Genomic DNA, 25326 nt, shown 5'->3' with positions numbered 1-25326 from the left:
TTAATGCTTTGGCCGGGGAGACCCGGTGAAAGGGTCCCCTGGCTGTAGCATCACACCCGGTCTAGATTTGAGTTCGGTTCTGGTTTTAAAGATATGGGGCCCCCAAGCTATTTTTTCCCTATTTTTAAAACCATGACTGGCTCTGGGACCCCAGTGCTGGATCATTAATTACATTGAAACCCTAATTCATTATTTTTCTTCATATTTTTAGAACCAGGACTGGCTCAAGAGTCCAGGACTGGTTATGCTTTAATGGGGGAAATGCTACATAATTTTTTTTTTAACATTAACCCTTTAGACAGTAATTATAGGCAGAAACTTACATAGATCATAGTGATCTGTATATGTTTGTGCAAAACTCGCAACTCAGGGGGCTGTCTATTTAAAACTTCTACTTAGGACCGAGTTTGCTTAAATTACACTCGTGATTATAAACACGATTCTTGGTAAATTCATAAAGTTGTAATAATTGCTATGAAAAGTACTTGAGAGTTTTACTGATAGTGTATTTATTTCTATTTGTGTTCTCACCCATGTTTTGAAGAGAGCTTCATGAATTCTCACCCGAGTTTGCCTTTTGTAAATTTCCGTGTTGTTACAAGTGACAAAACACACCCGAGATTGCAATCTTGGACCAACACGAATCTTAGTGAAGGTGGGAATTGGAAAGTGCACTCGCCCTGTTGGTGCAGTGGTTGTTTAGGTGTCTAGAATTATATGTGTGGTCGCTCAAATCTTAGTACATTTACCCCTAGGAGTGTCTGATATGAACTGATTGGAGTAACAGATTGACCCAAGGGATATTATTCAGTTTTGCTGTGAGATAATTCCCGCAACATCTTGTGATTTTCACAATGTCAAGATCTAGTAATATCTAAATGGATGTGAGTAAATAAGTTATCAAGTGAAAGTTTTATGAACTTGCAGCATGCTGTTTCACTAACTAGTCCTTTACTAACCAAGTTGAATCACATATTGTTTTAACCTGCATGTGCCTGAACTATTAATACAAATTAGATGCTGTAGCATTTAGCCTGAAGTATCAGATTTTTAGCTTAAAAGATTTGTTTGTACACGTACATTGGCTGTGCATTATATGTAAATTTACAATATTATATTTAATTAATTTAACCTAGCCATCAGCTCTTATTTTATATATATTTTCTTGTCTATTAACAGAGGGTGGAGTATTCCCTCAATTTGAAGCTGCAGGTGGTCAGAATAATTGAATATTGGTGCCTGGTAGTTTTATATTTTGTTCCTGACAGTGAAGCCCATCCTGTCTTGTAGTGGTTCTTGGTAAACATCATGGCTTTTGATAGACTCCACACCTCTGGGCAGGTGTAACACCTGCTGGAGACTGATCAGAATATGCAAACTTATAGTGTTATGATAAAGATCAGATCATAAAGATTTATGTGATATACTGGGGTATATGTGGTGAGTGCAAATTGCATTAAAAGGCTATGTGGTGGGGCCAGGAACAACATGAAGGTTGTGTGGATGGGCCAGAGTGATTTTTGGAGGGGTCAGAGCACATGGAAAAGCTTTTATAAAGATAAGTAGACACATGATACAACTGTTTGATTGTTGCAGGGCACCCAGTAATGCATTTTGATGGAGTAAGGACAGACAGGGAACTCAGAAAGGCTATCTCAAGGGGAAGGACACACAGGATGGGTGTATGGAGGGGCAGGTCACATGGTAAGGCTGCATGCAAGGAGCAGAGCATATGGGAAGGTTGTGTGAAAGAGCCATGGCACACAGGATGTATTTGTTGAAGGGGCAAGACTCAAGGCAAGGCAAAATGGTAGGGGAAGGTCACTTGATAAAGCTGTGTGGAGGTGGGCACAACACACAGAGATTGTGTGTTGAGGGCAGGGTACATGGAAAAGCTGTGAGGAGTGGATGGGCCAGTCACATGTAAGCTTGTGTGAAAGTGGGGGTGCACAAGGAAAGGCTACAATATGTGCATGGGAAAAGATACACAATAAGGCTGTGTGGAGAAGGAAGAACACATGAGAAGGCTGTGTGGAAGGGCCAGGGAACATTCTATGGCTGAATTATGTTCTGCCCAAACAACACAGAAATCCTGTGTTCCCTGGCTCCTTCACACAACCTTCATGTGTGACATAACCCTTCCACACAGCCTTCCCATGTGTTCTTCCTCCTCCTTACAGCCTGCATGTCTTGCTCCCTTCCACATAGCCTTTGTTGTGTACCCTGGCCCATCCACAAAGCTTTCCCTTGTACCTTGTCAGTCAGTGTGCTGTGTGGAGTTGCTAGGGAATAAGGATAGTTTTAGTGGGGCACACTGAAATGCTATTTGGAAGTGGTCAAGCACAACAAAAGGTTGTGTAGGAGTGGGTGGGGAAAATCAGGAGGGTGCCTGGAGGGAGTAGGGCAAACCAGAAGGTTGTATAAGGATGAGAAGGGCACACAAGAAGGCTGTATGTAGATGGTAAAGCACATGAGAAGGATGTGTGGATGGGGCTGGACACACAATAAGTTTACATGGAAGGGACTGCTCACAAGGGAAGTCTGTATGTAGTGGCTGGAACACACAGGATAAGGTAGGGGTAAGGTGCTATTTGCAGTAGCCACAGCACAAGCTTAGGCATGTGAAGAGCCATAGCAAACTGTAAGGATGTGTGGAGGGGGAAGAGCACACCAGAAGGTTTTATGGTGAAGGGCAGGGCACACCAGAAGACTGAGTAGAGGTGATTTGGCATGTGTGGAGGGGCGAGTGCACATAGTAAGTCTGCATGGAGGGGAACAGGAGCATGAGAGAAAAGATGGTTTGTAGATGGTGGCATGTGGTAAAAAAAACAGAAATGTTTATAAATTGAGTTTTGTTTGCTTTACTTAAACTTTTTTTTATTTTAAAACTTCCATTCATTTTTGAACACTAACTTTTTAAAAGTGAAATATCAAAGACTTTTTAGACAGCTAATGAATAAAAATTAAAAAGACCAGAACACAAGGGGGGATGTGATAGATTATGGTCAGTGTGGAAGGGGAAAAACGCATGGGAAAGTATTGTGCTGTGGCCAGAGCCCACAGAAAGTCTGTGTGGAGAAGCCAGGGTGATGTTTTGAGGGGTCAGAGCTCACGGGAAAGGCTATGTAAGGATGACAGGGCACATGAGAAAACCACAGTATGTGGTAGGGACAAGATAAACAGCAAGGCTGTGTTGAGGATGTAAGGAACATGTGACATCTATGTGGATGAGACAGGACACATTGGAAGGCTGTGTGGAGGGGTCTGGGCACATGGGAAAGCTGATGGAATGGCCAGGTTAAATGGAAGGTTGTGTGGAAGGAGAAGAGCATCAATTAAAGCTGTGTGGAGGGAAATGGGCACATGGGGAGGGTCTTTGGAATGAATATGTTAAATGGGAAGGCTGCGTAGTATGGCTAAGGAGCTGTCTGGAGTGGCAGGGACACAGGATGGCTGTGTGGAGGGAGCAGGGCACCCTGAAAAACTGTGTGTAGGGGGAAGGGTACAATAGGAGACTGCCTGGAGCAAGCAGGGAACACCAGAATGTTGTGTTTAAATAGGCAAGATGTACCAAAATACTGTGAGGAGGTAGTAGGGTGTACAGGAAGGCTGTGGTGAGGAACTACAGCACATGCTGAGGCTATGGAAAAGTTAAAGGGCATACAGGAAGTTTGTGTGAAGAAGGCAGGGCACATGGGAAGTCTGTGTAGAGGTTCTGTATCAGGCACACAATAAAGTTGCATGGTGGGGGTAGGGTAAAAAAGAAGGCTATGTGGAGTAGCTGGGGCACATTGGAAGGCTGTGTGGTGAGACAAGAATGCTATCTGGAGTAGCAAGAGCACAAGGATAGATTTTGTTGGCCCAGGGCAGACTGGAAGGCAGTGTGGAGGAGGTAAATCATGCCAGAAGCTTGTGTGAGGATAGGCAGGGCATACTGGAAGGCACAAGGGAAAGCTGTGAGGAGTGATCAAAGTACATAGGAAGACTGTGTGGAGGGGCCAAGTAGCTGTCTTGAGTGGCCAGGGCACACAGGAAGGCTGAGTGGAATGGGCTGGACACACTGGAAAGCTGTGTGCAGTGGACAGGGTGTACTGAAAGGCTACCTGAATGGGCAGGGCATATGGGAATGCTGGGTGGATACACCACTACACATGGGAAGATGGTGTGGTGTCATAATTGCAAAACACATGAGTAGACATAGGAGGGGCCAGGACAGACAGGATGACCAATTGGCAGGAGCAGGACACACAGAAGGGCTGCCTGGAGAGCCAGGACACACAGAAGGGCTGCCTGGAGAGCCAGGACACACATGATGGCTGTCTGGGGGATCAGGGCACATAGAAAGGCAGCATGGAGGGAGCCTTTCCATGTGTGTGGAGGGGTTAGGGCACATAGGAAGGTTCTGTGGAGGGACTAGGGCATACAGGATGGCTGAGTTGATGGGGCAGGGCTGTATAGATGAGGTAGGTCACTCAATAAGGGTGTGTGGAGGGGGCACAACATATGGGAAGTCTGTGTATTGGGGAATGAGTAAATAGGATGTCTGTTTGGATGAGCCAGGGCACACAGGAAGCCTGTGTGGAAAGGGAAGGGCAGAATTAAAATGAAATTTGAAAGTGACAAGGCACACAGTATGGCAGTGTGGATGGGAAAGAACACATGGGAAGGCTGTGTGGAGGGGCAGAGCATACCAGAACATTGTGGAATGATGGGCAGGGCACACTGGAAGGCTGTATGAAGGGAGCAAAGCACACCAAAAGGTTGTGCAGAAATGGACAGGGCAAACTAGAGGTGGTAAGGCACATAGATAGAGGGCATGGAGGTAGCAGGAACATGAGTTAGTTGAGGGTTGCATGTGTTAAAAATGTTTATAAGTATAGATTTGTTTTGCTTTACTTGACCTGTTTTTTTAATCATCCCAGCAACAGGAAATCCACGTTGTACACTACTATTTTAAAAGTGAAATATAAAAGTAGTTTTGAACAATTGATGGTGAGCATGTGAACAATCCTGGTTACAATAACAAGTGAGATATTCATTTTCTGCAAAATAAATTGAAGACCAGATCATAAAGGGACATGCAATAGACTGGGGGCTGTGTGCAGGGGACAAAGCTCAAGGCAAGACTGTGTGGTAGGGCTAGAACATACACGAAGGTTGTTTGTGGGGTCCAGGGGCACACAGAAAGTGTGTGTGTAGGTGCCAGGACAGATCAGAAAGCTTTATGTTGGGGACTGGGCTACAGTATGTGCTATATGGAAAGGACAGGACACCTGGGAAGACTGCATGGAGGGACCAGGAAACAAAATATAGCTATGTGGAATGAGCAGGGCACATGGGAAATCTGCATGGAGGGGGTAGGGCACACCGGGAGGCTGTGTTGAGAGGCTAGAGCACACTGGAAGGCTGTATGAAGAGGTAGGACAAATGGGAAAGCTAGGTTAAGGGGAAAGGGCAGATGGGAAGGCTGTGTGGAGTGAGCTGGGGCTTGAGAGAAAAGGTTGCTAGCAGTGGGTGGTATGCAATCAAATAGAAATGTTTATAAAGTGTTATTTTACATAAAGTGTAAGAAACATAAAAAGGACATGTTAAATCATAAGGTTTTTTGCAGTGGAATTTCATAGGTTTTTGTAAATTAAAATATTTGTTACTTAAGATTTAAAAACATAGAATTTGACATCAGATAACATCAACTTGGACAATCTAATATTAACAATTTTACAATTTCTAAAAATCATGCACATTTAATATGCTCTACTACTGTATATTAGCCAAAACTACATCTGTTGAAAGTTTATCACACAAATCTACTACTGTTTTGGTACATTACAGACAATGTAATGGTTAGCATTACTGCCTCACAACACTGAGGTTGTGGGTTAGGTTCCCACTATGACACTAACTATGTTGAGTTTGTATTTTCTCCCTGTGCTTGTGTGGCTTTCCTCCCACAATCCAAAAATATACTGGTAGACTCCCATCAAAATTGGGGACTGATGTGAATGGCCAAACATTTTCCTGTAAAGCGCTGCAGAATATGTGTGTGCTATATAAATAAATGGTAATAAATAGATTAATTTTTCCTTAAAACATTATCCTTTCATCTTACCCAATTCCCCAACAGTATTTTCAGTTACACAGGGAACTGGCTGCAGTACCCACTATGCCGAAAGTCTTCGACTGTGTCCTACCTGATACAAACAGCCTTCTGTCATGGCCTTCCAGTGTGCCCTGCCCCCTGTCTGTAGCCCACCTTGTGTCTAATACAGTTTCTGGCAAAGTTTGGTTGGAAGATGTGAGGTTAGTACTATTTGGTCTGAGTAATACCAATGCAACATATACCACTTGCTAAGCATCACAACTACACTATGTATTAAACAGTTATTGCACAAACCTTGGCAAAGGAAATGCACACTATGAATATAATTGCACACAAGTTTTAAATAGCCACTAATGTGGTGGTTTCGACAGGAACACTTCATAGGCAGGCCCATGCACTTGCAGTTCTGTGGAAACAACAAATGTTTTTTATCACAACGGCAATGTCACCTGTCATGTTTCCAGTGAGATGCTTGACTGGTATGTATTGTAGAAAATTTGGTAACCCGAATGTACTGTCCAGCTCAGAGTCCAAATCTTAACCCCAAAATGAACCATTGAGAAAATTTGAGTGATGGGTGCATGCTAGGCAAATCAACCTTCTACACAGTTGGTATCTGTACATAAGGCAAAATGGCAATGAAAAGGTGTCTGCAGTAATCACTACACATGATTGACCTACAAAGTACTGACATCAATTCAACTATGTTGATCCATTTGCTGTCAGTGTCCAATCACTTTTGTCTTCACAGTGTAATTTTTTAGCCTATTTTAACAAAAATTCCAGATGTCTAAAATTACAAAAATACAATGTAGGCATATTTATCTATAGGCACCAGTCCCTAAGAGTCCCCACACAAACAATGAGTGCAATTTTTAAGATGGTTACAGATGTGTTCCTGAGCTCTATATCAGGGAATTAATGTTCTCCATCAGAGAATAAATATGCAAAAATTTTTCATTGTCTGGAATAAGTTGTCTTGGAATTGCTATATGTACTATGCCACTTTCCTGGATTCAGAGCTGATGTCAAATAATGCTACAGTATTATTAGCTGAGAGATAGATCAAGTCAGTATTCTGGGTAAAACATTAAATTTAATTTAATTAGTACATTTTTACCTAAAGACATGTCAGTTGATTATGACACTGTACTCGGTGGGACAATTTATAACTAAAAAAATATGGGTGAGGAGATGTGATTACCACTGTGTAGACTGTAGTTGGTAGAGTAATAGTACAGTAGATGTAGTGTTATGTACTTTGCTTTATTAGCCCTGGCATTTAGCCCTGGTTTTTTTGCTGGGTATGACATTTTTCCAGCTGAAAAGCTGGGGCCATATTTTCTGGCACTATTTTTCATTACATTTATGTTTTTCTTCACTTTTTGTCATTGCACTATTTTTGGGGTTTTCTCATGGACTGTGGGTTATGGCTGCTCTTAAAGTTTCTCCTCCCTAAGATCTGGGAAAGGAGTTGCTGTTGCTCTGAGCATTATATCCTCAGTTACTCCATCCTCCATCCAGGGGCATGGCAGAAGCCTCTGGTCCCTGCGTGAAGTTTCAGCAAATCACAAGAAAAAGAAATACTCCCATGCCATGAAGACCCTTGCTCCCTAAAAAGGTCATATAGTTCCCGGGGTCTGGGATATAGCGGCCATTCATCTTTTGAATAAGTTTTGACACCATACTCCTGAGCATGTTTTGGTGTTTTTACACTTTTCCATGCACTTTGGTGAAACATGACCATTCTGGATTTTCAATATAAAACTGTAGAAATAACAGTGTGTATTGTACATTCTGACTGTAATCACTACAGAATTTGCTCTGTATTATACATACTGTACTGAATGGTACTAAAAAATTATCATTCTTTCATTGCTGACTAGTCACTACTGTAGGAGGATGCTTGTATTGTCCACCAACCATGACTAAGTGGTACTGTATGCATTGTATAATTGGCACTATTTGCACAAATAGCTAATGGCTTTTAGATCAACATGATTTAGAGCACTGGTAAGTGTGTACACCTCTGAATGTATGTTAGACAGTTTGTTTTAGACAATTCGACACAACTGTGTTACAAAAATACTGTACCATGGAACATATATCAAATCTCTAGCATTTTTGAAAGCGTGTTAAAATAACATGAGCACAAAAGTATTTGTAAATGTACAGTATTTATTGAGTGAACAGATTTTATGTTTATCTAGTCTAAATTAACTTTTAAATCAGAATTGTATAATTTATTTGAAATAATGTTGCAATATGTCTAGTCTAATAAACTTAAAAATTGTTATTTCATAGAATATTTTGCAGCTGTAATTCACTTCTTTGTTGCTTCTATAGAAAATTGCTTCCATACATCATTTTCTTTTTAGAGGATTCAGGTTTAACTCCAGGCTGTGTCAAGTGAGAAATACAGAGTACACTGTGTTACACTTTGTATTTACGTTGTAAGTTTCTAGTTACAACTATAGTCACATAATAAAAAAACATGTCTAAACATTTATTTTCTTCTACAAAGATAGAATCTAAAAGGTGCAAACTATTACCTTTACATTCAAATTGAAAGCTGTATTCACTTTGATTTTGTAATCATCCAGCTAAAGTATTTTAATAGTGAGGATAATATTTCATCAGCCATCAAAAAGTTACACTCCCTAAGCTTTTTCATTAAAAAGATGATTTTTTCATATTTTAACTGCTTGCAAATTCTAATAAAACAATTTAACATTATGGGGCTCACTTAGAGATGATTCCAAACAAATTTAGGAAAAGACTCATATAAAAAGGACATATTTAAATGTATATGTTGAGTTAGATATTTATCAAGATGTGGCAAGCCCAAGATTTTTGCAAGGCATACACTAGCTATAACAAGCATATATTCTTATGTCCCACAATGGTATTGAAATAGCATAAAGATAGGCTGAACATGTTATTAGTAAATACTAAATTCACAATACCTTATTTATTCCAAATTTAATAATACAATGAAGCGTCGTATACTGTACATAAGCACAAATGCAAAAACAAATATAAGTAAAATCAGAAATGGCTAGATAGAGATACTGGTAGTCGTCGTCATCATCATCATCATCATCTCTTTGTTACACCAGGTATGTAGCATCTGCATGAGATGTGTTTCCTTAAAGGTGCATCTACCAAATAATTCACAAATTAATGCATAACAATTATGTGAACTGATGCTTGCCTGGCTTCCTAGCCTTGCTCTGTCTATTTAGTTAGGAGATGTAAGTCAGTGATATGCAAAATAGGGACACATTATTGGTGCTCTTGCACATTACAGCAAAACACACTCTTATGTCAAACTCTAAATGAGCTCCTGTGTACCCTTCCATTCATGGACTGGTAAATTTGGATTAACTATTCTCCACAATGCTGTAGCATTGTACCAAAATCCTTATACCACTGTTATTAAGTAACTAATTACACCATTTGGAAGAGACAATAGGAAAAACTGGAGCAAAGAGAATCAAATGATCAAATTAGGTAATTATGAGGTTGGCAGAAACTGGTGTGGTATAAGAGATAGACAGGAATTAGACAATGTCTAGATAGACACCACGATGTTAGACAGTTAATAGTTAGACAATGATAAAAGTTTGACACAGACAAAAGTCAGACAAACAAAAGTTAGACATGTAAAAAGTTTGACAGGTACAAAAGGTCAACAGGGTCAAAAGTTCGACAAGAAAATGGTCGACACAAAAATGGTTGACTTTTTTTTTTTTTAGCCCTAATCTAAACCGTAACCCTTAGCCTCCCCTTGGTGCCTAACCCTAACCCTCCCTCCTTGTGCCTAACCCTAACCATGGGGGTAAGTGCCTAACCCTATCCCTAATCAAAAAAAAGAAGAAAAAAATGTGTCAACAATTTTTGTTTCTGTTTTTTAGCCCTAATCTTTACCCTAACCCTACCATGGTGTCTAACCCTATCCTTCCATCCTGGTGTCTAATCCTAACCCTCTGGGTAAGTGCCTAACCCTAACACTAAACCTAACCCTAAAAAAATTATTTAAAAAGTGTCGACCATTTTCATGTCGAACTTTTGACCCTGTCAACCTTTTGTATTTGTCGAACTTTTTACATGTCTAACTTTAGTGTTTCTGACTTTTGTCTGTCTAAATTTTATTCTTGTCAAACTATTAACTGTCAAACACCTGGTGTCTATCTAGACATTTTCTATCTAATTCCTGTCTATCTATGGTCCGGAATCTATCAGAAACAAGAACAATCTAAACAGAACATAATAAAGAAAATAGTTTGCAGAAACAGCTGGTTGGTTGTTGTTTTGCTCTACACATCTGTCCATTTTACTGTTATCATAATGTTTAATAACATTATACTTAGAACATACTTACTTCGTACTTAGAATATTTTTATTCACTTTTTATTTTGCAACACATGCTCAAACATAAGGGTATAATCTCATGACAAGGTTGAAAGTTCAAATGGCAATTACAGTTGGAATCATTAATTTTAAAAAACAAACTGAGGATAAGTTTTATATTTGGATGTAAAGGAAACTCTTTTGTGCATAGAGCATGTCTGCACAATTAAAAACTACACACAGAAGGTAATGATATCTAGTGGTGCTATAGCAGTGGAAAAATTAAAGATTAATAAAACATATAGTCGCATTCCTTTTAACTTGAATGCACAAGCTTAGATCCTTCATTGCTGCTTCTCCTCTGGATCAATAAGTACCAACCCACTATAGGTGGTTAACCAAGCTTTTTTGGCCAGTTCCTCCTCCTCAAAACACCTGATGACATTCTCAAATTCAGGGAGCAGCAACTATGATGTACAGTATATCTCTGAGGAAGTAGGAGAAGGACAAACATAGCATAATCTCCATTAATAAAAACTTCACACATATAAACAGGATATTCAGTGCACAAAAGAATAGAGGTGTACTCCTTATGGTAGCAGAAAAACACAATTACCAACTGTGCTTTCAAAACTTTGAAAAATAGTTCTAATAGCATAATGATAGAAACATAGTATACCCCCAATGTTCCCACATGTTATCGCAGTTATCAGGTCCAAGCTGCCACTCAAGTGGATCCCCCAAATGAGCCAACACATTTCAACCCCTTCTTGGGGTCTTTATCAAGGCTGGGTAGGTCTTCCCAGTGAGTATCCTGTGGATCAGTGATAGGTAAAGCTTTCTGTACCATTTTTTATCTTTCTCAAGCTGATCTCCTATTTCTTTATATTTAATCTCCTTTTATAAATTATGGTTTGATATTTGTCTTTGCTGGAATGCCTTCAACTCTGAACATAGATTTGATTTACCATTAAGCCTAATTCTTTGCACATATTCACCAACTGTATACATTATCCAATGGACTGTAGATGACAACTTAGCCCTGCCTGAGTGACTTTTTCTATGTATTCCCCACTTATGTTTGTTGCCTTAAATTGTACTTTTGGACAAATATTTAATTTTATGCCCAAATACTTCTTTACATTAACATTATTTTTATTAAGCAAAAAAACCCAATAAATTAACACATACAATATTGTATATAGGTAATCAAGACTTTGGACTCTAATATTGTACTAACTTGTACACTACTCAGGACATTGTATCTGGTTCACTGCTCAAGCCACAACATCGACACTCAAAACCAAATCAGTTGTCAAACTCTTCAGCATCGGCTCCAAGCTGCACCATCGGCTCTCAAAACCAAATCAATTGTCAAACTCTTCAGCATTGGCTCCAAACAGCACCATTGGCTCTCAAAGCCTAATCAATTGTCAAACTCTTCAGCATCGGTTCCAAGCCACACCATCGGCTCTCAAAGCCAACTCAAATATTTAATTCTCCTCAGCATGGGCTACAAGCCACAACATTGGCTCTCAAAGCCAAATCAATTTCTAACTCTTCAGCACGGGCCTCAGGCCACCGTTTTACTATTATAACCATACTCCATTCCTACTATAGCTCCCACCATCTAATCCTTTGAATTGCTACTACCTCGAGCTTTAAGTCCAGGTGGCTGCCTAAGTACCGGTGAATGTATCTGAGTTCTAAGGGAACAATGGGCGGTTGTTATTGGAGGAACATCTTGCTAGCCTGGTTCTAGACTTTTCACATAGAGTAAGCATTGGAGATCATAACACCATGCTGGTTTTCCGGCCCAATCTAACCCTGTGCTCCAGTATTGCTTTACAATATATTTATTTGCAGTTTGCTTCAATTGTACTTCATTGCAATCTCTGTACATTCTACATTCTGCTGTTCACTGCAATCTGCCTCTGAACATTCTACATTCTGCTACATATCTGGTTGAGGAGAAAAAACAATATTTTTACTGTATTAAATGTATGTGCTATTATTTAAGTCAGAGCACATATGGTATATATAATGGTAAGCATATATCACTTAAGCTTAGTGTTACAAGTCACGGTCAAAACTTGTTTCCCTCCAACAATACACATTCATCTGCCAGTGTTTCTCTTGGAGTCATTCTGTTGGTTGCTAGGCAATCTGGACACTGCAGCATGTCATGTGTGAACCACAACACAGCGTGATTGGATCCTTTCCTTATTTGTATATGCTGGTCATTTGCCACCTCGCTGACTATATTGTTTCCTTTTGAACCCCTCGGCTCTGTGGATGGTCTGTGTTGTTCTTTCCTATTCCAAACTGATTTCCATTTACCAGCTCCAAAGCAGCTCCAGGTCCCAAGCCACACTGGCTCTCAAAGCCACATCCTCCGGGTTTCATGCTGAGCCATCGGCTCTCCAGCTACATGGATCTCAAAGCCACATCACCAGCTCTTAAGCCACAGCACCAGCTTTCCAGCTGCATCACTGGCTCTCAATCCGTATCGGCTTTCAAAGCCGCATCACCAGCCCTTAAGCCACACCACTGGTTCTCAAGCCACACAGGCTCACAAAGCCGCACCACCAGCTCTCAAGACACACTGTCTCTCAAAGCCACTTCACCTGCTCACAAAGCCAAATCTCCAGCTCTTAAGCTGCACCACTGGCTCTCAAGCCGCACCATCTGCTTTCAAGCCACAGCAGCTCTCAAAGCCACACCACTGGCTCTAAAAACCGCATCCCTGGCTTTCAAGCCACACCACTGGCTCTCAAGCCACACTGGCTCTCAAAGCCACCATACCTGCTCACTAAGCTACATCTCTGGCTTATAAGCTGCACCACATGCTGTCAAGCCACACCATAAGCTCTCAAGCCACAAAGGCTCTCAAAGCTACATCACCAGCTCTCATCTACAAAGGCTCTCAGAAATGCTTCACCAGCTCACAATGCCACACATCTGGCTCTTAAGCTGCACCATCGGCTCTCAAGTCACACCATCAGTTCTCAAACCACACTGCCTCTCAAAGCCACAGTACCTGCTCACAAAGCTGCACCTCTGGTTCTTAAGCCACACTACCAACTCTCAAGCTGCACCACTGGCTCACAAGCCACACTACCAGCTCTCAAAGCTGCACCTTCGGCTCTCAAGCCACACCATCAGCTCTTTAGCTGCACCACAACAACTGACTCTTTTGCCACACCATCAACCACCAGTTGCATCCTAAGTCTGGCAGTATTATTCACATGATTTCCCATCAATCATCTACTCTCTCATGTAAAACTTTGGTCTTCCTAGACTTTTGTGTAAACCACTACTACTCCAAGTTTAAGTCCAGAAAACCACCTAAGTACCGGTGAACATTTCCTGTTCTAAGGGAACAAAAGATGTTTGTTATTGGCAGAAGACCTTGGTAGCTTGAGTTCAAGCCACACCATCAGTTCTCAAACCACACTGGCTCTTAAAGCCACAGTACCTGCTCACAAAGCTGCACCCCCAGTTCTAAAGCTGTACTACTGGCTATTAAGCCACACCACTGGCCCTCAAGCCACACTGGCTCCCTAAGCCAATTCACCTGCTCACAAGGCTGCACTTCTGGCTCTCAAGCCACACCATTGGCTCTTTAGCCACACTGAAGGCTTTTGAAGTTCCATGACTGACTCTTTTGCCACACCATCAACTACCAGTTGCATCCTAAGTGCAGCAGTATTAGTCAAATTATTTCCCATCAAGAATCTGCTCACTCACGTGAAACTCTGGTCTTCCTAGGCATCTGTGTAAACCACTACTACTCCAAATTTAAGTCCAGGCAGCCACTTAAGTACCAGTGAATGCTACCAGTTCTATGTGATCAACGGATGGTTGTTATTGGTGGAAGACCTCAGTAGGTTGAGTTCTAGAGGGTTTACACAAGTGTGCCTAGGAAACCATTACAATTTGTCCAGAAACATTTTCAAGAGAAGCAGCTAAATAAATCACTGGAAAAAGTTCACCCCAGGGAATGGGTGTTTTTCAATTTTAATAAAAATCCTGGATGAGGCACCTTGTCTGTTCCTGTTACTAATGTGGTAACTTGATAACACTCCTTATTCTCCCATAGTACAAGAATCCATATGTGAAATAAAGGGAGAAAATGGAGTCCACAATGGTGAGGTACAGTAATATTTAATAACATTCACAAAGTCAACTTTAACAGTATACAGCATAAATCTCAATATGGTTAACTAACTATATATATATATATATATATTCTCGACCATTAATAAGTAGTCAAGGCATAGCAAAATAAATGGGTGTAGTTAAATACACCTATACACGCTTTTCAGTTACCCAACACTTTCCGGGTCCAGAAATCTGTGAGGCAGAACCGGATCCAGGTGTGTCTCTCTAACATCCCAGAGCCAAATGGTGAGACTTGTGCTAGTATCAACAACATGTTTCAACTCAGATAGGAGTCTTTGTCAAGGTATGTTTGATATGGTGGTGGTGTCCAGCATAAAAATCCAAACCTGCTTCCTCATTGGTTAATCCTACTTATAGTGCTTAATGCTAAAAATACACCCTCTAACACTTTGTACATAATATATAAAAGCAGAACTATATTTTAATAACACATTTCACTGTTTAAAAATTCATAAAACATAAAAAGTACTTTAAAAACATAAGTAAATAAACCATTTCTGGTCCACCAGTAGACCGCAAAATGTCACTTCTGGTTGCAGTATCTGGATCTTATAATTACTTATTTCAAGTTGCTTATTTCATCTATGGTTTTGAACATATCTCTATCCTCATGGGACAACTTCAAGCTCCTGCTCATCCAGACAGGCCCAACCAAGTGTGTACACAGTGCAGGGCAGTGCACTATTAAATAATATCGCAAACTGAAAGTTTGTGTCCATGACTTACGGTTGTGTGTTCCACTCCATGGTAGGTGGTAACCAGAATACTGATTCAATAAAAAACAAGACTAAAATAATACAAAGATCTATTATTCCTACATATGGGAGTATAGTTTATTTGACAGGAATAAATATCTTAGTAGGAATGAATAGATTGACAGATCGTTAAGAATCTCTTCATTTGTGAAGGGACCGGATAATAACTGCATATACTGCATATAATTATTCCTACCATTTGTACCAAATATATGATTAGGCAATTTATAAATTGCCGAATACCGTAGGTACCAAAAAATATATAAACATAAGGGTTCTAAATATACCTTCCACAGTTGATATAAATAAAAAACATAAAAGACTAAAAAAAGAGTCACAATCATTATAAATTTGATTCCCTCTAATATAAGCTGGATTTTATCTCTATCCTGGGAACTGTAGATGTTAGTAGTCTGTATAATATCATAAACCATTCTCAAAGGATTGAAGCAACAAAACATTTCCCAATGAATTGCAACATGGATGGAGAAAAAAAATGTAGCTGATATTAGAGGGAATAAAATTTATCCTGGAGAATAATTTCTTCTTGTATCAACAAAATAATTACAACAAACTAAGGGGAATGGCCATGGGAACTCATTTTGCACCAGCATATGCAAATCCTTTCATGGGCCTCTGGGAATAACTTACTATCTGGACTAATAATGACTTTGAAGAAGATCTGTTACACTGGTACATATATATATAATTGATATCTGCTTTATATGGCAAGGTAGTGAAGAAAGGCTTGATATATTTAAAAACAAGCTGAACACTACCCCTTTAACATTGAACTTACCTTGAAATGTAGCAATAAGGAGGTACATTTTCAGGATTTGACCTTTTATATAGAAGACAACATTCTCAAAGTGAAAAACTATTGAAAACCAACAGATTGTAATGCATATAATGATGTAAGAAGTAACTACCATCCCATCTTGTTAAAAATATACCAAAGGGCCAAATCAGACGCATCAGTATAAATTGTTAAGATGTTAAAGTAATAACATCCAAAAAAGGTTCATTTCAAAGGGATATAATATGAAAGTAGTAGAGACTCCAATTGAAGAGATGAGAACATGCAAAAGAGAGGAAATACTTAGGCCAAAACCATTTAAAGGGAACCTGGAAGAATTCACGCTATCCTTTTTTACTACATTCACGGGTCAACATAAAGAAGTTGAAAAGATCATATGGAGAGACTGGAATCTTCAGATAAGAGACCTGACTTTTGAAAATGGTAATTCCCACACTGACCTAAATTTTAACTAAAAAAAGGCCCCTAAACTAAGAAATAAATTAGTAAAAAGTGCAGTCTCCCCTAAACGGACTGGAAGGATTAAAACTAAAGGCTTCCAAAAAAGTGGGATTTGCATTTTATGCAGGAATTTTACAAAACAAAAGTAAAAAATAAAAGCATTTAAATCTAGCAGTTGTGGTGTAACATAACATTACTGAGTTTATCACATGCAACAGCAAAAATTGCAATTACCTTATAGAGTATGTGCATCCTCCAATATAATGGGAGAACATCAAGACCTCTAAAAGACAGGTGGGCCGAACACCTTAAAAACACAAAAAAAATGTTTTGATAAACATACAGTACACTATCATCCCACTTTAAAGAAAAACACAATAGTTCCTGTAATTCTTTAATATCCATCATGGGCATTAAACAAGTGAAAAATCATTGGAGGAAAAAAAAAAGATTTTGAGGTCAGATTTTAGGAAACACTGAAATGAAATGTATTTATGTTCTTAAAACTCTTCTACTCAATGGTCTTAATGGGGAGTTTAAATTAAAGTGGTTTTTATGTTCGGTAACTTTTTGATTATTTTCGATATGATGTGACTCTTTTTAGTCTTTTATATTTTTATTGATATCAACTTTGAATGGCACATTTAGAACCCTAATGTATACTTTATATAATTTTCGGTACCTACTGTATTCTGCAATTTATATATTGCCTAATAATATATTTGGTACAAATGATAGGAATCAGTATATGCAGTTATGGTCCGGTCCCATCATAAATATTGAGGTATTACCAAAGAGATTCTTAATGATCTGTCCATCTATTCATTCCTACTAATATATTTATTCCTTACCAATAAACTCTTCCCCCAAAAGTAATATGTAGGAATAACATATATTTGTATTATTTTAGTCTTGTTTTTTATTGAATCCTTTAGGTATTTTGGTTACCGCTGACCTCCATCCAAAGAGATTCAGTAAAGTGACATGGTAGTGTATTCCACAGAGTGGAATGCACAACCAGAACTCACGGACCCAAACTTCCAGTTTGCGATAGTGGGTCATAGAGCACTTCCCAGCACAGAGTACACACTGGGTTGGGCCTGTCCAAATGCATAGGAGCTCGAAGGGGTCCCACGAGGATAGAGATATGTTCAAAACCATAGATTAAATAAATAACGTAATAGTATGAGATCCAGATAGCGCAACCAGAAGTGACGTTTTGCGGTCCACCGATGGACCGGAAATGGTTTATGTGCTTTAGGAGATATAAATTTATATGTTTTAAGTTACTTTTTTATATTTTCTGAATTTTTAAACAGTGACATGTATTATTGGAATATTGATCTGCTTTTATATATTATGTACAAAGTGTTAGAGGGTGTATTTCTAGCACTAAGCACTTTAAGTAGGATTAACCAATGAGGAAGCAGGTTTGGGTTTTTATGCTGGACTCCATCACCATGCCAAACATACCTTGACAAAGACTCCTATCCAAGTGGAAACACATTGATAATACTAAAACAAGGCTCTCCATCTGGCTCTGGGATGCAAGAGAGACACACCTGGCTCCAATTCAGCCTTACAGATTTATTTTTCCAGAAAGTGTTGGATAACTGAAAATCGAGTATAGGTGTATTTAATTACACCCATTTATTTTGGTATGCCTTGACTAATTATTAATGGTGGATACTTCCATAAATACAGTTACCCATAGGGGGATTTATACTGTATACTTGTAAACCTGTTTTTTGTGAGTGTGTTATTAAATATTACTGTACTTCACTATTGTGGACTCTATTTTCTCCATTTATTTCACATATGAATTCTTGTTCTATGGGAGAATAAGGAGTGTCAGCAATTTACCACATCAATAACAGGAACAGATGAAATGCCTCATCCTGGATTTTTATTGAAATTGAAAATATCTTGGGAATGGGCACCAAAACTAATCACTGAATGCATTTATATTTTATATACACCTTATAAACACAGCCTGCAGGTAATTTTATACAATATTTTCAATAATGTTCTGGCTCAAACAAATTTTTGAATGCAAGCTCTCACGAGCAGGGACCTCTTCCCTCATGTTATGAAAACAGGTTCCGCACTACTGATGTTGTTTAACTATAGAAATAGATAGGTTACACCTTATACGTTTAAACAGTAGATGTGTTTATTTTAAATATCAAATATAAATAAAATATATATGGGTTCACAGTACTCCTGTAGGTGTAATATTCCTCATAGGAGGTTAGCATTCCTGTGATAGTTCACACTGATGGAGTGTTTAGGCAGAGTTTGTATGGATTAGTCTATGATTGGGATTGTGCTGATAGTTCATGGGTGTGAGGGGGTGGTAGGGGGGTGGGGGCTATTATGCTTGATCTTGTATGAATAGTTTCGATTGTCCTGTGGTAAGTTGGGGGTGTATCATTGTGTCTGGTGGGGCGGTGTCCCAGATCCCCAGGTGCACAACTTACCCTCGCTGACTGGCTTCACTCTCCTCCAGGTCCACGCCGATCCTTTTCTTCTTAGTTGCTTCTGTCTGCTGTGCCTCTAGGTAGCAGCGTGTGTCTGGCAACACACGCTGTGGGAACAGCTGTCCACTGACTGCCGCAAGACTTCCAGGATGCCCTCGATCACGTGAGGTCATGTGGTCTCCGGGTCTCAGGCTAGTCAGGCCGCTCACTCGGCTCCAGCCAAGGAGACTTAAATTCCAAGCACTTTTGTAATAAGCACTCTGGCGTTCCTCAGGGAATAATGTGATTACATATGTTGGTGTAGTGACTTATTTATAGGCTGGGTGTAGTGGACGCCATCTTGGTTGTGGTACAGTTCACATAGGACTGTGGGCAATGTTATATTCACCATCTTTGATATGGTATCAAATGAGCTCTTGAGGTATCTTCGGCCCTCTTGGTTAAGGGAACCACTGAAAATACTATAAGGTATTAATACTGTCCATATATGCTGGTGATTGTAACTCATCTGCCAGATGATATTGGCCTTGATATGATATTGGGGAGAAATGGATACTGGCTTCTTAGTATTATGGGGTGGGTATTCTTATTGAATCCGTTAATCAATATGTGAAATGGTTTATTCATTTAATATTACTGACTTGATTTTGTTATCTAAATTCAGTCCATATGGTTTGAGGGTTTTCATATTAAAAATCCATTTTAATTCTTCCCTATTCAATGTTTTTTCAAAATCTCCTCCTCTCCAAATTTCTCTCTATCCTGGATATTCCTAAAAATTTCAAACCTGATGGATTTTGATTGTTTCTCTTTGTAGTGAAGCGACAGATTGTGTGTTTCCAAAACTTTCTTTATGTTTCGGATGTGTTCTAATATTCTTACACTTAGTTTGTGTGTGGTCCTACCTATGTATTGTAGGCCACATGGGCACTTAATCAGGTAGATCACCCCTGTGCTGTGGCAGCTGATATGTTGTTTAATCTTATAAGTAGTATTTGTATGATTGGACTTAAACTCTCCTACCCATTTTGTAGTAATTTGTGTATTTCTGCAGTTAAGGCAGGTCCCACACTGGTAAAAACCCTCCCTAATTGCAGTCTGGTGTAAAGTTGTTTGTATTGCTTTGATGGGTTTAATGTGATTCCGGACAAGTTTCTGTTCGATGTCTTGGGCCTTTCTGTAGATAATCTTAGGTTTACTGGGTAACACATCTGATAGAATTGCATCTTCTAACAGTACATGCCAGTGTCTGTCTAGAATTTGTTTGAGTTTCCTTGTGTCTTGATTATATTGTGTGATGAATGCAGTCTTATATGGGTTAATCTCTCCTTTTTCCCTTCTCCTTATACACCAGCAACAAGTCCCTATCCATCCTTGCAACCCTTTCACGTACTTCGTCTATCATACGTTCATCATATTCTTTCTCAAGCAGTTGTTCTTTAAGTCCTGACTCTGAACATGATAATTCTCTATCTTGGTAACAATTCTTCCTGATCCTTGTGAATTGACTAGTCGGTATACTCTTAAGCCAGTTTCTATTGTGGCCGCTACTTGACAAGATGTAGCTGTTGACATCTAAAGGCTTCATATATGTCTTGGTGTGTAATTCATTGTTTTCAATATACATTGTGATGTCCAGGAAGTTCACATTAGCTCTACTGTGTTCGTTTGTGAATACCAAGTTGCATTCATTGTTATTCATGTGGTCCATAAACTCAAGAAGTGTCTGTTCACTACCCTTCCAAATAAAAAACACATCATCAATAAATGTGCACCAGAGGACTAGATTTGTGCTGTAGCCATGCCCGGACCAGATGTTCTCATCCTCCCATTGACTCATAAAGAGATTAGCATAGCTCGATGCAAATCTTGTCCCCATCGCAGTACCTGTGGTTTGTCAATAGACCTTGTCCTCATACCAAAAATAATTGTGCTTCAGGATATAATGCATGGCTTGCAAAATAAATTGAATCTGTTCCTCCTTAAGGGTGTTGTCACTGTTTAAATAGTGATTAATGGCCTCCGGGCCTTGGTCATGGCCTATGACTGTGTACAGGGATGTGACATCACTTGTACACAGCCATAGGTCCCCCTCCCAGTTAATATTGGCAATGGTTCGCAATATGTCCATCGTGTCTCTTATGTAGGACCTCTGTTTTTTAACATAGGGCTGCAAAAATGTGTCAATATATCTGGATAAGTTAGATGAAATTGAGTCAATGCCTGATATGATTGGGCGTCCCAGTGGTTGCGTGATGTTCTTATGTACCTTTGGTAAATGATAAAATACCGGGATCACCGGATGTTGTATGTTAAGATAGTCATGTTCTTTCTGTGTCAAAATTCCTTGTGTTAGTCCTCCTTGAAGTAATTGTACTAAAGTTTTTTTATATTTGTCTGTAGGATCTGAATTTAGTTGTTCATAGGTGGTGGTATCTTTCAGAATTCTCTCAGCCTCTGAGTTGTAATTTGCGGTGTTCTGCACAACAATGCTCACCCCCTTTATCGGCCGGTTTGATTGTTATTTCTTTGTTCTTACAGAGTTTCCTTAATGCTTGTTGCTCTGCTCTGGTGATTATAAGGGTAAAACCATGAATATTATTTCTCATCTTATCTACATCCCTTGTAACTAGTTTCTCAAAGGTGTCCACTAGATGACCTCTGAAGTGCTGGGGGTAGAATTTGGATCTGGGTTTCAAATGTGTATGTTGGTATTCAGAACTATTCATTTGTTTCACACTTGGTTGGTTATGATAATATTTTGCTAATGTCAATTTGCGAACAAACTTATGTACTTCTAGATAGGTTTGAAATGTATCTATTTTGGCTGTGGGTGCAAACTGTAAACCTTTGTTAAACAGTTGTTCTTGTGCTTTGGTTAATGTTACATCACTTATATTAATTATGCCATTGTTAGTGTTGTTATGTTTGTTTTTTTTCTTTGGTTTTTCTAATGTGCTTTATTCCTCCTCTTGTTCCCCTTCTCGTGTATCCAGCTTCCTTTTTTGTGTACTGTTTATTGTGCAGGGCTGGTGACCTGCCTCCTGTTCTAAAAAAAATGTTTCCCTCATGTGCTTCTCTTTACATTTTCTTCTACGCTTTACTCCACATAAGGGCACCGAACACGTGACTGCCAACTCCCGGGTGCTTATTGTGAATGCTTTAATCACTATTGCAGCAATGTTTATAAATCATGTCCTTGTCCTGCACTGTAATGTACTGTAAGTTACTTGTTTCTTGTTAACTTATTAGTTCTATGTACTATGTAAGGCGCTGCGGAACAATTGTGGTGCCATATAAATAAAGGATAATAATAATAACAATACATGAGATTAATTTATGTTTCATATACACCTTATATACACAGCCTGAAGGTAATTTAATACAATAGTTTTAATAATTTTTTGCCTTAAACAAAGTTTGTGTACATTGAGCCACCAAACAGCAAAGGTTTCACTATCTCAGTCATGCTAAAAATATGCCATATTTTGGAATATTCCGTATTTTGGAATATTTGGATATGGGAGACTCAACTGTATACCGCTATTAATTTAATGTTTGTGCTAGGTGAATGGAGTCATTAAGTGGTATCTAAGGGGTATATTTGATAAAGGATAATTGTTTTTTTATCAATTTAAAACATTGATTTACTATTGATCAACATCGATGTTGTGTTTCTGGGGCTAGATCACACATTTACTAATACAGAAAACAAATAAAAAATTGTCAGTTTTTAAACGTGTAATTTAGCCCCAGCAACACAACATCGATGTTGAATGATTTTAATTAATTTTATATTGATTAAAATAGACCTTCAGCAAGTGTACCACATAGTTTTTAATCTTTGTTCACCTTTCTTGGATGTGAAAATAATATATATCACCTTTTCAAACAGTCTCTGTTTTCCAGGATAAGGGCAGGTAGCACTGCAGGTAACGCTTCAAAACACATATGAAAGGGACTGTTGGCTAACTGTACAGATTATCGTGGATACCCCCTTCTTTGGTGGAGAAAATAGTAACTTGTGTTAACTGTTTGAACAGACATCCTCTTATAGTGCTTTGCTTATAAAATAGCAGCCACATGAGCCTAAAAATTTGGACACAACATTTACAGTGTATTTAAACAGAAAAAGGTTGGAGGGCAGACTAACACTTTCCAAAATGATAGCAAAACTCCCTACATGCTGGCTGCACCTACTTTGGCAGCATGGCTGCATCCAAATAGATGGGATTTAGCTTACTATAACTCCTGTCAGTTTGACTTTGTCTGCTGACTATTTGTTGCACCTACAACGCAAGAATAGTTTAACAATATTTCCTAATGTTTTCCATGGCCACTTTACATTCCCAACAGCCCATACTTGCCAACTCTACCTCATTGTCAGGGAGACTCCCTGAAATAGCAGCAATCTCCCTGTCTCCCAGAAGAGTCTACCAATCTCCCTCATTTCACCTTACCCCCATTATGTCACTGTTATAGAAAAGAAAAAACTGAGATATATACATTCAAATGGGATCATTATTATAATTTCCCTGCATTGGTTATAAGGCACAATGATCCCTATGGCTACATGCATTTTCTGAGAAGTATCAGTGTGTTTTCATCAACAAGTAGATCTTACTAACTGCTTTGGGACTCATTTACATGTTTATGTAAATCAGTTTTATGACACACCTCTCAGATGTAGCAGTACACGCCCACTTTACCACCACACTCATAGGTACTGCTTTCACAATCTCCCTGAAATGCTTTTTCAAAAGTATGCAGGTATGCTTCAGCCCCAGGAACAGCAGTGCAGAATTGTTAAATTCCTCTGCCTGTTGTTCTGCACTATTCATCTAATTTTCCTTCACACTTCTCCCATATAGTCAACATACTGTACATAGGTAATTGTTGTCAGTACTTGTTCTTATTCTGTTTGTGGACTTATCTTTTCATGATGGACACCAACATGTGGATAATATGAACATAGTAAATGTTTTATATCTATAGTATGTAACTCATATTGTATGAAATAAACAATATTTGGTTTCAATAATTGTACACTTTGAAAAATGTAGGGCATGTTTCTGAGTTGGATGCTGGAAAGTCCTTTGCTGGTATTGTTCCTGTGACTTTGTGCATGTGTCCAAGCATGCATATGAATGAACTAGGAGTGGTACACCCACTTTGAGCATCCTAAGACAGAGTATGGCTTAGAAATGTGAACAATTATGCATCTGAGTTCACAGCCAGTTCAGTTACATGTCTGCATCCCTCCCATAACACGCTCATATGATAGACCATCTCCATGCATCTGGTATTCATCTCCCTATCACCTTCCAGTCACTACCCAGAAACACCCAATACATTTTTAGGACATTTCTGAGACTGTGTACCTCAATCAAAACTGGCAATCTCTGTGTACTATCTCTGGACACATGCACAGTGCAACTTAGAAACATGAGTAGAAATAAAAAAGCCCTCAATTATGTCTGGCATCAAAATTGTATCAATTAATAGTCTGGTATCCTAAAAAAAAAAACAAGAATACCAGAAAGAAATAACTTCTTGTAACAATGAAACATACTATAGTTAAGTGCCAACAAACCAAAAAATAATACAATAAATAGCCAAAAGATAACGTGAACTGTGAAGTTAAAGCATATACTTTTAATTGTGCCCATTTCATGACTTACTGCTGCACTTTGGCAGAGGAATGCATTTATAGGACCACTCTAAGCAATGTAAAACAAAAGATCCATGCAAAAAAAGTGCCACATAACAAAAGCATTTCCTTTTGATCTAGTAAAAAGTAGTTTGGACTGTCTGCTTGAACTATATGTAATAATTCCAGACACAGGAGGCATAGTTGATCTCATTATGCAAATTTAGACTTGAAGTTCCAATAGGACAGGAATTGATATGAATTACTTATATTTTATGAACGACAAAAAATTGGTGGCACCATAGAAATAAATAATAATAATTAGAGATGAGCGTGTTCGGATCTAAAACACGCTAATCTCTTTCGGTCTCTTTCGGATCTCAAAGATCCAAACCCAAGCGAATTTTGAGATCCTGGGTGAGAACCAAACATGCGTTTCATTCCCCCACCAGCCCCTGATCTCAAACCGAGGCAAAACCATAGAGACGAAATCTTGCGGCTCGCAAGCTTTCATCTCTATGTATATAAGGGACCCCGTGACGGTT

Source organism: Taudactylus pleione, unplaced genomic scaffold, assembly GCF_031769625.1.
Source record: "Taudactylus pleione unplaced genomic scaffold, aTauple2 ptg000083l, whole genome shotgun sequence".
In the NCBI taxonomy this organism is placed as follows: Eukaryota; Metazoa; Chordata; class Amphibia; order Anura; family Myobatrachidae; genus Taudactylus; species Taudactylus pleione.
This window is presented reverse-complemented; position numbering follows the sequence as displayed.